Source organism: Lepidochelys kempii, chromosome 17 (genome assembly GCF_965140285.1).
Source record: "Lepidochelys kempii isolate rLepKem1 chromosome 17, rLepKem1.hap1, whole genome shotgun sequence".
NCBI classification, from domain to species: Eukaryota; Metazoa; Chordata; order Testudines; family Cheloniidae; genus Lepidochelys; species Lepidochelys kempii.
In genome coordinates, this window is record NC_136396.1 from 14,379,838 (window position 1) to 14,393,624 (window position 13,787).

A 13,787-nucleotide genomic window follows, 5' to 3' on the forward strand; every position below is an offset into this window, starting at 1 on the left:
CTGGTCATTGGCCACCAAAGTTCTGGGAACTCCCGAATACTGTTTTGATCTGCAAGGAGGGTGACAACAAATCAGTAGCTTTTGGGTACTTACAGAAAGGTTGAGAATGAACCAGCTGCTTTTCTTTACTGGATGGGATGCATGATTAATTTATTTGTTTTAGCACACAGCACAGATGCAACTTGGTTTACATAATTTTAATTTACTAGCAAGAATTACAAGTTATTAGCCATTAGCTGGTTTATTCTACAACCTCTTTGGAACCCATCACAGTTTTAATTGGTATCTGAGTTTCACAAGGCAAATGGAAAAGATTTTTTTAAAACAATGTAACAAAGTCACACTCTCTAACCCAGTAGAATGCAAAAATAATCTGTGCTAATGACTTCAACTAATGCAGCTGAATATAGCAGGAGTGGATCATAAAGATGCTCTTCGGAGGACAACAGCTCTGCAATAGTTAATGAATTTGGTGGGGAGAGCAGATATTTCTTCAAAACAACTTGTCAAGTAAGCTGCCTCTTAACAGATGTAAAGGCAGGGCCCAAAGTAGAAGCTGGCAGAAACAGATGGTGCCTAAGGGCAGCTTTCTGTTTCAGCGCTCTCGGGGGCTAGGCTAGGCAAGATGGGAGGTGTGGAGAGGTGGGGGTTGTGTTTTTCAGCAGCAGGTAAAATCCATTTGTCACACCAGCTCCAACTGGGCTTTCAGCACAAAAGTTAATATCTGAAACCAATGAGGCATTCTGCCCTCTGATTTCAGCAAAGCAGAGAAAAACCTCTTTAAGCATATGGAACCCCAGTCTCTTCAGAAAGAAAACATGTCAAGCTTCTCATTTTTTCCAAAAGACTTGTTTTCTGCATCTCCCCTTCAAAAAAAGAGAAAAAACGGGTATGCAAAGGCAAGTGTTTTATCTTATTGTAACTCCAGAGAAAGAAGCGGGGGGTGGGGGAGGGGGAGGGATGAAGAAAATAAGTGTGTTTTCCTTCTCTGTCCTCGAAAGAATAACATCAGTAACCTCTTAAAAGCAGCCCCTACATTCTCTCTCTCTCTGAAATACAGACACACACATACCAGCACCAGCAATAAATTTCTATCGCCTCCAACTTTTAACATTGCCAAGGTATGTGCCACAGAGAGGATTTTTATGAGCAGGTCTTTGACTGCCAGCATTCCACCTTCATAAAGAAGAGATTTTAGTCCATTCTGTCTATATTTTGTGTAGAGGAATCAAGGTCAATAAACCATGGAGAAATTCACTCTACCTTACTCCATTTCACACTTTTGTCATCCATGCTTTATCGAGTATCTGAATGAATTTTTAATATCATGTCACAAAATGCTTTGGTCTTCTATCACATGCTGGGACTCTATAAATCTGATAACACTTGGGAGTTCTCAGATATACTCAGCGCTGAAGAAATAGCTTTAAAGTTTAGTCATTCTGATGGAATGTAAGAGCTTATATTAGTGACAGGTTGACAGAGAAAGCTGTTTTCCTTTCCATTTCACAGACTTCCACGTATGAACGCCATGAAACATGTCAGGACTTTCTCTGAGTCTGTGAAGACAGAGATGGCATCTGCTCCCGGTGGGGAGCCCTTCTAACCAGTAACACTAAAATTTCATGATTCTGAATGCTGAGTGACAGCCAAAAGAAGGACAGGGAGGAGGTGTTTACTGTATTTTATAGGAGAGCCTCCATTGCTTGTCTTGGTATCTGATACATGTTTTTGTAGAATATAATGCTACTTTCAGCACATTCTTTTTTAAATGCAAAATGCATTCGTGTTGACTAAACAAGTTTATAATTCTCCACTGTTGACAAATTACAGATGATTCCTAGACTGTGCAGCAAAACCATGGATTTATCAGTACAGCTTTAGATAGCTGGGTGAACAAGAAGATCCTGGGGTTTTAGCAGAAGGCTTGTTCTAGTAGCCAGCCAATTGGGATGGTGTCAAAGAATTTCACAGCACCATTCCGTGAAGCTGACCCAGTCTTCTAATAACTGCAGAAGGAAACAGGACCAGCTACAGTCTACAGTATCTTGTTTCATTACATCTGTGGTCAAATTAAGGTCTAGTTGGGTTCTGCTTTCATGTTTCTTTCTTTGTCAAATGAGCTCCAATATCATAGTATTGAAGTCAATTGGTGTTTGCCAGTAACTGCAATGGGATCAGGATAGGAGACAGACACACATATATAAGTGGACTAAAAAGACGTGACCAAAAACTATGAGTTTCACAAATTAGTGCAAATTCTTACGCACATGCTTCATATTAAACAAATGATCAGGCCCATTAAAATGAATGAGACTCTTCATACTGTTAAAGTAAAAAACATGCACACGTGCTTGCAGGATTGAGGCACAAGCGTGCAGGATCACATACTATAGGGACTTCTATTCTAAAGGTGCTAAAAATATGGATACTGGGGGTCCACATGGCCACACATATTTCTTCTTGAAAAGTAGGCCAGCAACAAGCTGACATCTCTAATGCTACATTTTTGGAGACCACGTAACGGTGAGAGATGCAAACTATGTACAGTCATAGAAGTTCAGCAATTAATCTGATTTACCTGAAACAATGGATCTTGTACTAAAACACTCCAGGAACTTTCTAGTTATTCATTTAGATAATTTATTCACCTGTGTGTACATGTTTAGAACTCTCACCAAATTGAATGGAAGCTAAATCGATACGTATGTAAAGGGAAAGAGAAACTTTCAGGACCTGATCTTGGACTCCTTCCTCCTGCTGAAATCACTGTGTGTATACACACTTGTACAAGGGAATATTGTATTGTGTCGTACACATGCACCCATAACTTTTTGTCCACCTGCTATTTTGTCATGCCAAGGTAAGAGTCGTGGCACAAATCACAGTCAGAAAAATTCAGGTGAGTCAGGAAGAAATGGTAAGAGACTCAAATCATTCAGTGGTTTTGAATCAGGTCCTACGTGGGGTTACAGATACCTCAGTTACAATGAAAATCACCAGTGCATTCTTAGTACCACTGTCATATGGCTTCCGAAGAATGAACTATTTATTTGGCCAGGTCAGTTAAACTGACCACAGAAACACTGTGAACAATGCACGTGTTTTAATGTGTTCTGATTACACTGCTGCTGATTCTAATAAGATTATGGATAATAGTAAGCATTCACAATGCTGCTACTTTAGAAGAGAGGGCTTCCACAGCCAACTCCCATTTCTCTCCCTTCTGCTTCTCTTTACTGAGGATGTGTCAAGGTGCACGAAGCTAATCTTCCAGCCTCTGCATGCTTGTAAGCACCATTAGTGCACCTGTGTGCACCTGTGATACAAAGCAGCCTACACAGAAAAAGAGGGAGAAAGTGAGGACATTAATCAAAGGCTAAACAAACTAAATTTAAAAAAGAAAAAAAAAAAGGGAAATTGGCAAGGCAACGAAGGCCAAACCAAGTAAATTTCAATATGCAATAAATCACAGCAACACAGATGAGACACGCACCCAGAAGCCCAAGTGACATCATAATACAGCTAGAAAGCAACAAACTTATTATTTTATAACCATTCTGCCTCCCTCTCCTCCTTCCATGGGGAGAAGGGAAGAGATCCACTGATCTCTTATGTGCTTGGAGAGACCATTCTTATTGTCTTATGTGGCACCAAAAGAGAAGGGGTGATTGTAAGTGAAGAGTTCTCTTTGTGACATAAAACTTTCAGTCCTAAATCATGCTATTTCATCTTGGCTCCCAGCAAGTAGCCTGTTTCAATTTATACATCAAATGTGACACAATCTAAACTGCTCACTTTTTAAATACCCTGGGTCTTAATCTTCTCTTATACCAATTTTAACTTGAGTGATTTAAATGGAATTATTCTGGATTTCCAGTGGTGTCACTAACAGCACAATGAGATCCTATTTGTTTTAACAGTTAAATGAGCTATAGCAGTATTGGTCCAATCTCAAAGGGTTTGCATGTCCCATGTGGACTGTAACCACGCCAAAGCGCATAGATTAATTTAAATCCTTTGGTTTTGCAAAACTGGGCTGGAAACCTCACAAGGACAGGATTCAGTATTTTGAGGGTGGAGATGGGAAGGGGAACACTGTAAGATTATTCTATATGGTATTTTTTTATGGTCTCAACCAGAAAGCATTAGTGCAAAAAGGGAAAAATTGGACTTCAAAAAGATTGATTCAGATTTGGTCTGAAGTTTAGACAAATGTTAGGAGAAAAAGTGGGTTCCTCATTTTAGTCAACTTCTTTCATCCCTCCATATTCACCAGCTTGATCTACAGCATGGACTCAACTGTTAGCATTCTTCCCAAACCAAAAGGTATTTCACTTTATATCCCAGTCATCTCACACATCATTGTTATTCTTCATTAACACATTCTGAAATGAATACACATGATTTTAGGATCACAGAACTCCTGATAACTTTTAAGGGCTTTACAAGGGTCATGACTCTTTTTTGAAATTTAAGCAGTGAGTGTTATTAGAAGAGTTCAGTTATTGGGTGCCATTTTAACATAGTCTTATATCCAAAAACTGCAGTAGAAGACATATTGCATGGTGATGTATGCTGTAGTTACAAGAGGAAAATAGTCTGAGTAGATCATCAACTTGCTTTCTAAATATGTTATTTACAATACGCAGCAGATGTTCTCTGAATGTTAATGTGAAAATACAGGCCTTTTATTTATTTCTTTTCTGACAGACTAAGAAGTACAACTAATATAATAATAATCTTGGAAAATCCAATGATTACCTCACAATTTGGTAAATGCTATGTTGAGTCAATTGTCTTATTATCTGGTGTTTTCATAACTCACTAGATAAACACAGCAAACTATGATTTCCTGGTAACTATCAGTTATTTTTTTCAAGGAAGAACAGGCTTCCAAGAAACCTCAATGAAGCTTAAGTAACAGTATTTCTATTTTTTTTTTAATGCAATGGCAGGCATGAGTGTGTGCCTGCATTGCTGCCCTCCACAGATGGAATTAGAACCGCTTCATGTGTCTTATATTGTTAACTGCTAATGGGGTGTTTTGTTTAAGTCAGCTGCAAAGGCCCTGTTCTTTTAGAACAAGAGGATCTGAGTTCTATCCCTGTTGCTGCAGTGGAGTTACCAGTTGCCCTAAAGTGCAATTCAAGGACAACTGTGGTATGCTAGGGGGCAACGGATTAGTTTTAATATTTTGATATCTCAGAGCTACTGGTAGCTTGCTTAGAGAAGGATGGATCTGGGAAAGAATCTTGACTGTAGCATTAATATGCTGGGTAGCAGCACACAAAGTGATGAGACAAATTAAACCTTTTTTCATTACTTGATCCCCATCTAAATTCTGTTCCACTACAACAACTACTAATAGTTTCTCTTCTAAACGAGCATTTCATTGAAATCAATGGAATGGCACGTCCTCCATCACAGGAGGAGCTTATCTACTGATAATAGTTTTCCTCCTGGTATGGAATATTTGACAGCAGTTTGACAGCAGACCGTTAAAAGTAATACAACTTCAAAATATCACAACACTAAATGTTCCTGGTCATCACTGATTACTAGACATTAACCACATATACAATCCCCCCCCCCCCCCACTCTCACCACACCGACTCCCAAAACATCCACTATGTACCACTGCACCTCTCAGCACAATTTGCACTGGTGGCAGAACAAGGGGCAAAAATCAGTCTAATTTTCTGCCTGCCATTTCTCCTCTCTGCTTTGCTGATGCAAAAACTATCCAGGCCCTACGTGCTGTAGAGATAAAATTGTTATTGCACAATAATAACGGTCTACGTATATTCATACACGCACATTCATACCCATGGTCAGGGGATCTGATGTTTATATCCTAAGGGAGTGGCACTTAGTTGCCCCTGGGATCTATTGGGTCTGATTACCTGCTGCCCTCATCAGTTGTAGTCATTGACATGTACTGCAGAGAGGCTGTGAAATGGTACCAAAATGAAATGGTAACTTTTTACACCTACTCTACACAGATATAAATAATGCCATCAGGTGCAAGGCAGAGGAGAACCAAGCTCTTGATCTTTTTCTATTTCTGGGTGGAACCTACCACACTTTGGGGTGCAGTAGGGCTTTTTGTTTGTTTTTATGGAATGAAATCAGATTTCTTACAACTGTACAGAAAACACTAGTACAACGTTCCTAGTCTCAGTAACCTTCATTTCCGAACAGAGCAAATAAAGAAAATCCAGTTTGTGAGGATCTTGCAAGGTGAAAAATCTGGATGGCATCTCAGCTTCCCTTCCCAGCTCGACGCTATGGCTGGGAACAGAACGTTTGCTGCTATGGTACATGACAGGTAAGGAGACAGAAGTAACAGTCACATCTGGTATCATTAATACTTTAACAGACTTCCTTTTTCTAAATTAGTATAATTCTGCAGGCAAAGTGACAGCGGCTCACAGAGACTACGAATCTGCAGAAAACCACAAACAAACAAACAAATTCACTAGTACAGCTGTAGGCAGGTCTGACAAGTCCTTCAAAAGAGTGGAACAGCAAGAGCCCATAGCGGCGGGGATGCTAAAATTCCAGTCTGGGATTTCTCTAAGAGTCTTGCAGGTGAAAGATGTCATTGATAACCATTGATTGATGCCAAATCGACAGGCACATACCGCAGCTGACACCTGCTGCACTGCTGAATGTACCAGATGCACTGGTAACATTTCATCAGTGTCAATAGAGCTGCCAGTGGGAAAACAGCAGGAAAGAATGGGTCGGCATTCTGAGCAGGTTCTTTACCTACTCAGTTTGCATGCTGATTATATTTTAGTCTAATCATGCCTGGTGCTGAGAACTTCCAACTCTTATTCATGTCATTACGAACTGATGAAGCTCAGTAATTTATAGGATTGTGTCCTACGATAGCCCTAGATTGGCTAGGTTGGAATTTCATCTCCCCCTAAAAATGTAAATGCTAGATTGCAATTTCATACCCCCTAACAATGTCCCTGGTATTATCAGGTTCCAAATAGTAAGAACATTCATCCACTCCATGTGTGTTCATCCCTGCAAATACTCCCCTGGGTTCTACAGGATGTACATATGAACATATGTACATGAAAGTATGTGAGAGAGACAGAGAACTCAAGACTTGCCTTGACTCTCCAGGCTCTCAGGCAGAAATTGAACACACCAGCTACTAGAGAGTAATGGTTGCATTAGCACCTTATTTTCTCTCTCCTTTTCTTCAACCCTTCAGTTGAGGAATATAGTACAGTTGTCCACGGATCATACTAATCCAGTCATTGCAGACAATCCAATCTCAAATATTTAAGACATGCATGTGTTCCCTGCCATAGAATGAATAATCTAACACATTTTTATAATATTTTGTAATAGACAGTGACAGTCTGAAAAAGAATTCCAGTTTTGCAACATCTAGCCCTTTAGGGTTTCTCTCTTTTAAACCTTTTGGAAATTAAACCTGGCCTCTCCCCAAAATAACCCAAAATTGTATTGCTGAACCAAGCCAGACTTATTATACTGCTTCTTAAAAGTGATGAATACATGAAAATATTATATTGTGAGAAAGAAGCAGGGTATTTTAAGTATCTGTGCTCAGCAAAATAAAATAGGGAGCCATCTCTGGCCCTAGCATTTTGTTTTGTCTCCACAAGGCAGTCGCTCACAAAACCAACTATTTCTACAACACACACAAGTTTTGGTGCTAACCTCTATCTTTATTTCTGTTTGGCAACTTAGCTGGCATATATCTTTTTTAGGCAATCTTGATTTAAAATCATGTTTGGCGTTGTTGACAACTTAAATCTGTATGCCTGTAGCCCACGTCCTTTCAGCAGTTCTGGGGTTACGCAGGACTCAGCTCCTGTGGACAGTTACATCAATGAGATCCAACAGGTTCTTCAAGTCACCACAGTAAAGTCCCCCATCCCAGCTGAAGCATCTGGAACTTTTCCCATGATTTCATTCTCTGGGCTGGCATCTCCATACACCAAAACAGAGAGAGAGAGGAGACATTTTTCAAAGCTCTCTATGAAGTATATACATAGGCAAATCCCATTTAAAAAATCATGCTAATGGGTATATTTAAAGCCAAACTTTTCCCACCCTCTCTAAGCAGGTGAACTTTCCCAGGTATTGCACCTTGTACTGTAAGTCTGGTGATATCTGCAGTACCACAATGTGAACAATCCAATTGTTAGGTAGGTTTGCTCTGCATTGTATCTTTGCTGGATAGCATCAACTACCTTCTTTTGTTAATTGCTACGTATAATCCATGTATTTAAATAAACCAATGCACTAAGTGTATAAGTCTTAGGAAGTCTCTACTGGAAGGCAGTCTTAATGGTAAATCACCCCTGGTGGTTGTGTTTCTTTTATGTTGGTTACTGTACTGAGAAAGAAAACAAAGAGTCAGATTCTAACCTTACTCACTGATAAGCAGAGTGTGACTCTTGGTTATAAAAACCTCCATGGACTTGCTCCAGGCTCCCACACAGACAACTCACTACTCTCATCCTCTTTTGTCCCTTTGCACAAGCTCTTCACTTTTGGTGAAAGAGCACTCTCCTTGGCCATCTGGAAAAGGCTTTCTATGTTTCTATGTCTCATTGACTCTTTACCACTTTTGAAATCTACCTATAAAGATTTTTTTTCCCATGCCTAAAACTCCCTCTCTCTTTTCCTCTGTGGTTTAACAGCAGGATCTTATTAGGTGCGGTATGGTGTTAACTCTCATTGAAGACAATGGGTATTGAGGATGCTGAAAACCTTGCATGAGGTGCTTACTTCCTCTCAGGATCCTTAACCTTGTAACTGTATTTTTCCATCTGTAGAAGGTTGGAGGATACCACGTGTTTGCAAGATGCTTTACAAAATAAACCACGTGTTATTTCATCTCCCCCTGCCACCTCCATTTTACTGTTGGTTTGGGGGAGTTTTAAATAATAATAAGGTGATAGCCACACTGTACACCACCTCAGATGACGCAGGCAATTAGGACTAGAAAGGGTAGATACTTGACAGCTGGCCCTCCAATTCGGTGATGACTGCAATTAGAAGGGAGAATAATCCACCCATGTCTCAACTGAAGCAGCTATTACCCACACAGCATCATAAGCACAGCCTTAGCCAGAGAAAGTGTCTGTGAGCAAAGGTCCAAGACAGTATAGAACTCTGCAGTTTGTTACTAGAATTTCATAGCAACCAGGGGCTTCCAAAATTTCCAGTAGAGGTTTAAATATAGCCAGCAAACTAGCTGACATACTGAAAGAAATCTCCCACTGTCTGTTCAGGAACTGCTAGGTAAAGTGTCTGCACATCCTGAAGTTTGTTTAATTACTGAAGCAATAACACTATTCCTCAATAATTCATGATTTTTGTGACTAGATCCAATTTGTTATGTCAGTATTTTGGAAGTTAGAGCAGAGTACCACAAATCAGGAATCTCATCTCTAATTCTTTCCAAGTTGCCAAAGCAGTTTCGGGTTCGAATTTCAAAAGCACCTCGGATTTCCAAGCACAAGTGTCATTGACGTTCAATGGGATTTGTGCTCCTAAGTCACTTAGGTACTTTTGAAAATGACACCCTGGGATACCCAATTAAAAGTTAAATAGGAACTAAAATCCCTAGGCAGCTTTGAAAATTTCAGCTCGTGAGAACTGGACACCTTCTAGGAAAGATAAACACAAAATCTCTCTCTCCCAGCCCTGCCAGAGGGAGCTCTCTTATACCCGGGCTTTTCTTTTAAATTACAAATAAATAAATACATAAAAGGCAAAGATGCTGGTGTGTTTGAAAGGGCTGCTGAGTGAAGGCTAAGTTGAGATGGGTTTTGCAGTTAATACGGAAGCTGGTGGTCATTCTTATTCCTTAGTTTCTCGTGGGCTTAGCTGTTTGACCTCTGGCAAGTAACAAACTGGACTGGGACCAACCATGCCGTTCAAACAGGCCACCCAAAGTAGAATTGTTTTTCAGCTGCATCTAAACAGGGCTCAATACACAGAGATGGCATTAAACTATTGGTCATATATTGACCATTTCTCATTAATCAATCCTGAGCTATTTGGCTGAGTCCCTTGGATGGAATTCTATTTACAGTAACTTCCGGTACGTATGAGATCAGCTTGTGTCGATAAGAACGTGTTACCTTCCTGTTGACACAGGCGGTACTGAGGCTGGACCATTCACACTCACTGCAGTCTTCAATGAGACCCCAAGAGGAGCGGGAAGTTCTACAGAAGGTCCAGCCTCCCTCCACATGACAAAACAAAGAGCTAACTGCCCAGGTCCCAATTCTAGGTTCAAAACAGCACATTAAGACTGAATATTTTGCTTCCAGGTTGCAGCCCTTTTGATCAGGAGACCATGGAATGTGCTGGCATTATGGGCCTGCCTGATGTATGTTTGCTGTCAGTGCTGAAATAACAGTAAATGCATGTAAGCAGGCCCCACCTGCTGAGCAGTATGCTTTCAATACCTCAGGCAGAACTGTGCGCTGTTCAGCTAGAAAAACTTCCTCCCACCCAGCAAATGGCAGAGCAGAGAAATGCATATGCATGCACGCAAAGGGAGAAAAGGAAGACTCAGAGGACATGCATGTCAGGCCTCATTTCTCTGCGACAGCTCACATGTATTAAACAGCTCATATGTATTAAAAAAAAAATTAAAAAACCAACACAAGCACAGCCTGCTAATCGCATAGATCATTACCACAACAGGCTGAGAAGATGGCTTGTTGATGGTTGATTCATGGGCTCTTATCACAAGCCAAAAAGAGAGAAGAGGGAAATTAAGGCTAATTTTTGTTAACGTACACCAGGAGGCTCTCTTAAATGTTGATGGAGATCACAGTTTAAGCTGAGGCATGGGAGGCTGTTACCAGGTTGCTACTGATGTTGCAAAAGCTCACCTGGCAACACTCATCCCCCTCTTGAATTGAACAATTTGATGACTCTGTACCACATACAGTTTTCTCATCACACAGTGGAATTACCAGGGTAAGGAACCAGGACATGTCCTTTTCAGAGATGAGGAGGGTTTTGTTAAGGTGCCACTGGAAGTGCTGGCAGGGCGGATATGGATGGTTTGTGGTTCTCTCACTCATTATCACTTCTGCTGGCTAAGGCCTGTGTAGTAATAAGAAGCAGAGGAGTTACTAATTCTCAACACACGCAACAAATGCAATCGGATCAACACCATTCCATCTGGTGAAAAAGCTCTCTGCAGATCACATTTAACAGCATAATTAATACCTTTGGACTCAATGGATGCAGACCTCCTGTTACCTAAACTGAAAAATCATGCTCTCGTAGGGTTGTGGGTTTTTTCATTCTGTCCAGCTATAGTGAAATCCTGTTAGAGTTATGTCTTTTTTTGCCCACAAAACAATTTTCACTGTAAATTGGAGCTTCACTGTTATAAATATTGTAATTTGCATACAGTAGTGCAATGAAACAATTCTGGAGTGCTGTCCTACTTTATAGTAGAGCTTTGCAATGTCAGAGCAGGGTCTACTGCACAGTGCATCAATTAAATAGCAAAACTCAGTAAGGCTATATGGCTATCTCAAAGTTTATTGTCACAATCACCAAGCCCATATCAAACAAGATACAGCTATGAATATTTCTTCATGTAGGAAATCTAATAAAATACTTTCCATGACAAGACTGTCCTGGAATGGGAATAATAAAGTCCTTTGATTTTTGGAGTTATTTTTTCCTGGCATTGGTTCCATGGTTGGGAATCAGGATATCAAGAAATCAATGCCATCAAGAGGTCATAAGTGTTTTTGGAGTGGGTTTTGACATTTGAAACATGTAAAAGATTCTATGTTTCAGCTATGCAGATACTCCAAGTTTGGTTCTAGATTCAGAATAGCTGCTGACTTGTAAAATAGGGAGCTAGGAAATGTCATACTGGATCAGAGCAATGGTTCATTTAGTCCAGTATCCTGTCTCCAGCAGTGCTTCAGAGGAAGGTGGAATGGGAAAAAATTACTTCTTAACACTCAGCAGTTAACGGTTAGCTTATGCATTGAACCATGAGCTTTTATATCCCTTCCAAAAACAAACAACAATAATAGTTATTAATCATTTAAATTGTGTTAACAGCAAGAACCCTCAAACAGCTTGGGGCTTTATTGTCCTAGGTACTTTGCAAACACACAGCACTCACGTGTGTGCACAGAAGTAGGTTCTCTTAATGCAACTGTTGATATTCTCATTATCCATCCAGACTGGATTTTCAAAAGTGCCTAAGGGACTGGGGTCCACTGAAATCCAGTAAGAGTGGGGAACCTGGCCCTTTTGAAAACTCCAGTCATAATAATGACAACATGGGTCAGATGGACCACACATGAGAACAAGGATCTCTTTACTCATCACTAGAACAAATATCTCATAGGCAGCAGCCTTATAAGATTCTCATATCCAACACCGGTTCCTGCTGAACTGGATGGTCTGGCTTCTGATTTAGTATATTCATTTAAGTTTAATTTTTTTTGGTTGAAATTGTCAAAAGGGGTGCAGTCACAATGACATATTTATTAACTATTATTAGAAATGTCTATTTTTTTTGGTCTGTGGACACCCGAAACCCACTTATTTCACACAGGCCATTGAATAGCCATCAGACGCTAAAGATTTTTGCACACTGCCGACCTGTGACAAAATCAGAGAGTATAATTATTCTTGCCAGACTGTCTCCTAGGCCAAAGGTGTTTGAGCGATCTTTGGAGAAAGCATCTGAACTTGTGCATGCTTGTCCACAGTTCCAAACCAAAGATATTCAGCCCATCTGCTAGGTATTACATGGTTTGACACTTCTACTGAAAAGGCTAAAGAAAGAAAAACGTCTTTGGTGTTGGCAGGCACCTCTTCATAGTCACAGCTTTCACATTTTAGAATCTTGCTATAAATTACCAGCATGGAACTGAAAATAATTGACAGCACTCCCGACACTCCCACAGCCAAGACGTAGAATCCACTACAGCCGTTACACGACAGACAGCATGGATGAGCTAATTAATTGGAGGAAGGGTTTTATTTTTCTCATCCGTGTTCTAGCTTCACATTGTTATACTGCACACGGAGGCCTTCTTAGAGGACATAAAAAGACATGGAGGGAATAAAGCAAAGGGTAAAAAAATCTCTATGGTGAAGGAAGGGCCTGATCCTGGGAGGCATTTAACATCCTGTAATTTCCGCTATAATCAGTGGGAGTTGCAGGCGGTCATAACGACTCAATATCAAGTACTCCATTTTGTAAGTGCAACTCGATTGTTTTTCTTAGTGTGCTTCTCTGGAAGAAAAAATATTCATTCAAAGTAGTGAGTGGCAAAAGAAGTGGGAAAACATTATCTTGAGAATGTTTCTGTAACTTGGATTTTGTCATGAGCCAGGTAATACAGTAATATTATTTACATAGGAATTGTACTTTCCCTGATATTCCAAGCCCCCGTTAAGTTTGCTTAAACCTTTTGTTCAGACAATTTAGAAAGCACAGGACAAAGCACTTGAGTAGCAGTCACAATCTAAAATATTTTTATTTTGTGTGACAAACGAAATAAGCTTGTTGCTGAGATTTGCCCATTTCCTAATCTCTATACTGTGCTGATAAACATTTGGTTGTAAATATTAAACACTTAGTGTGTACTGATCATTTTGCATATGCCCTGTTTTAGAAACTCAGTCAGAGCTGGTCTGAACATTTTCACAAATATGTGCTGATTCTGCCAAAAACTTCGCACTCATTAGCCTGGTAGTTAAGATGGGCACTGGCCTGGGAGACT

At 40.1% G+C, this 13,787-nt stretch overlaps 1 protein-coding gene across 10 annotated transcripts in view; it reads right to left on the bottom strand.

Moving 5' to 3' along the window:
• Window positions 1–13,787, bottom strand: part of AUTS2 (activator of transcription and developmental regulator AUTS2) — a 993,348-nt gene that overhangs the window by 321,477 nt on the left and 658,084 nt on the right. The window lies entirely within an intron of this gene.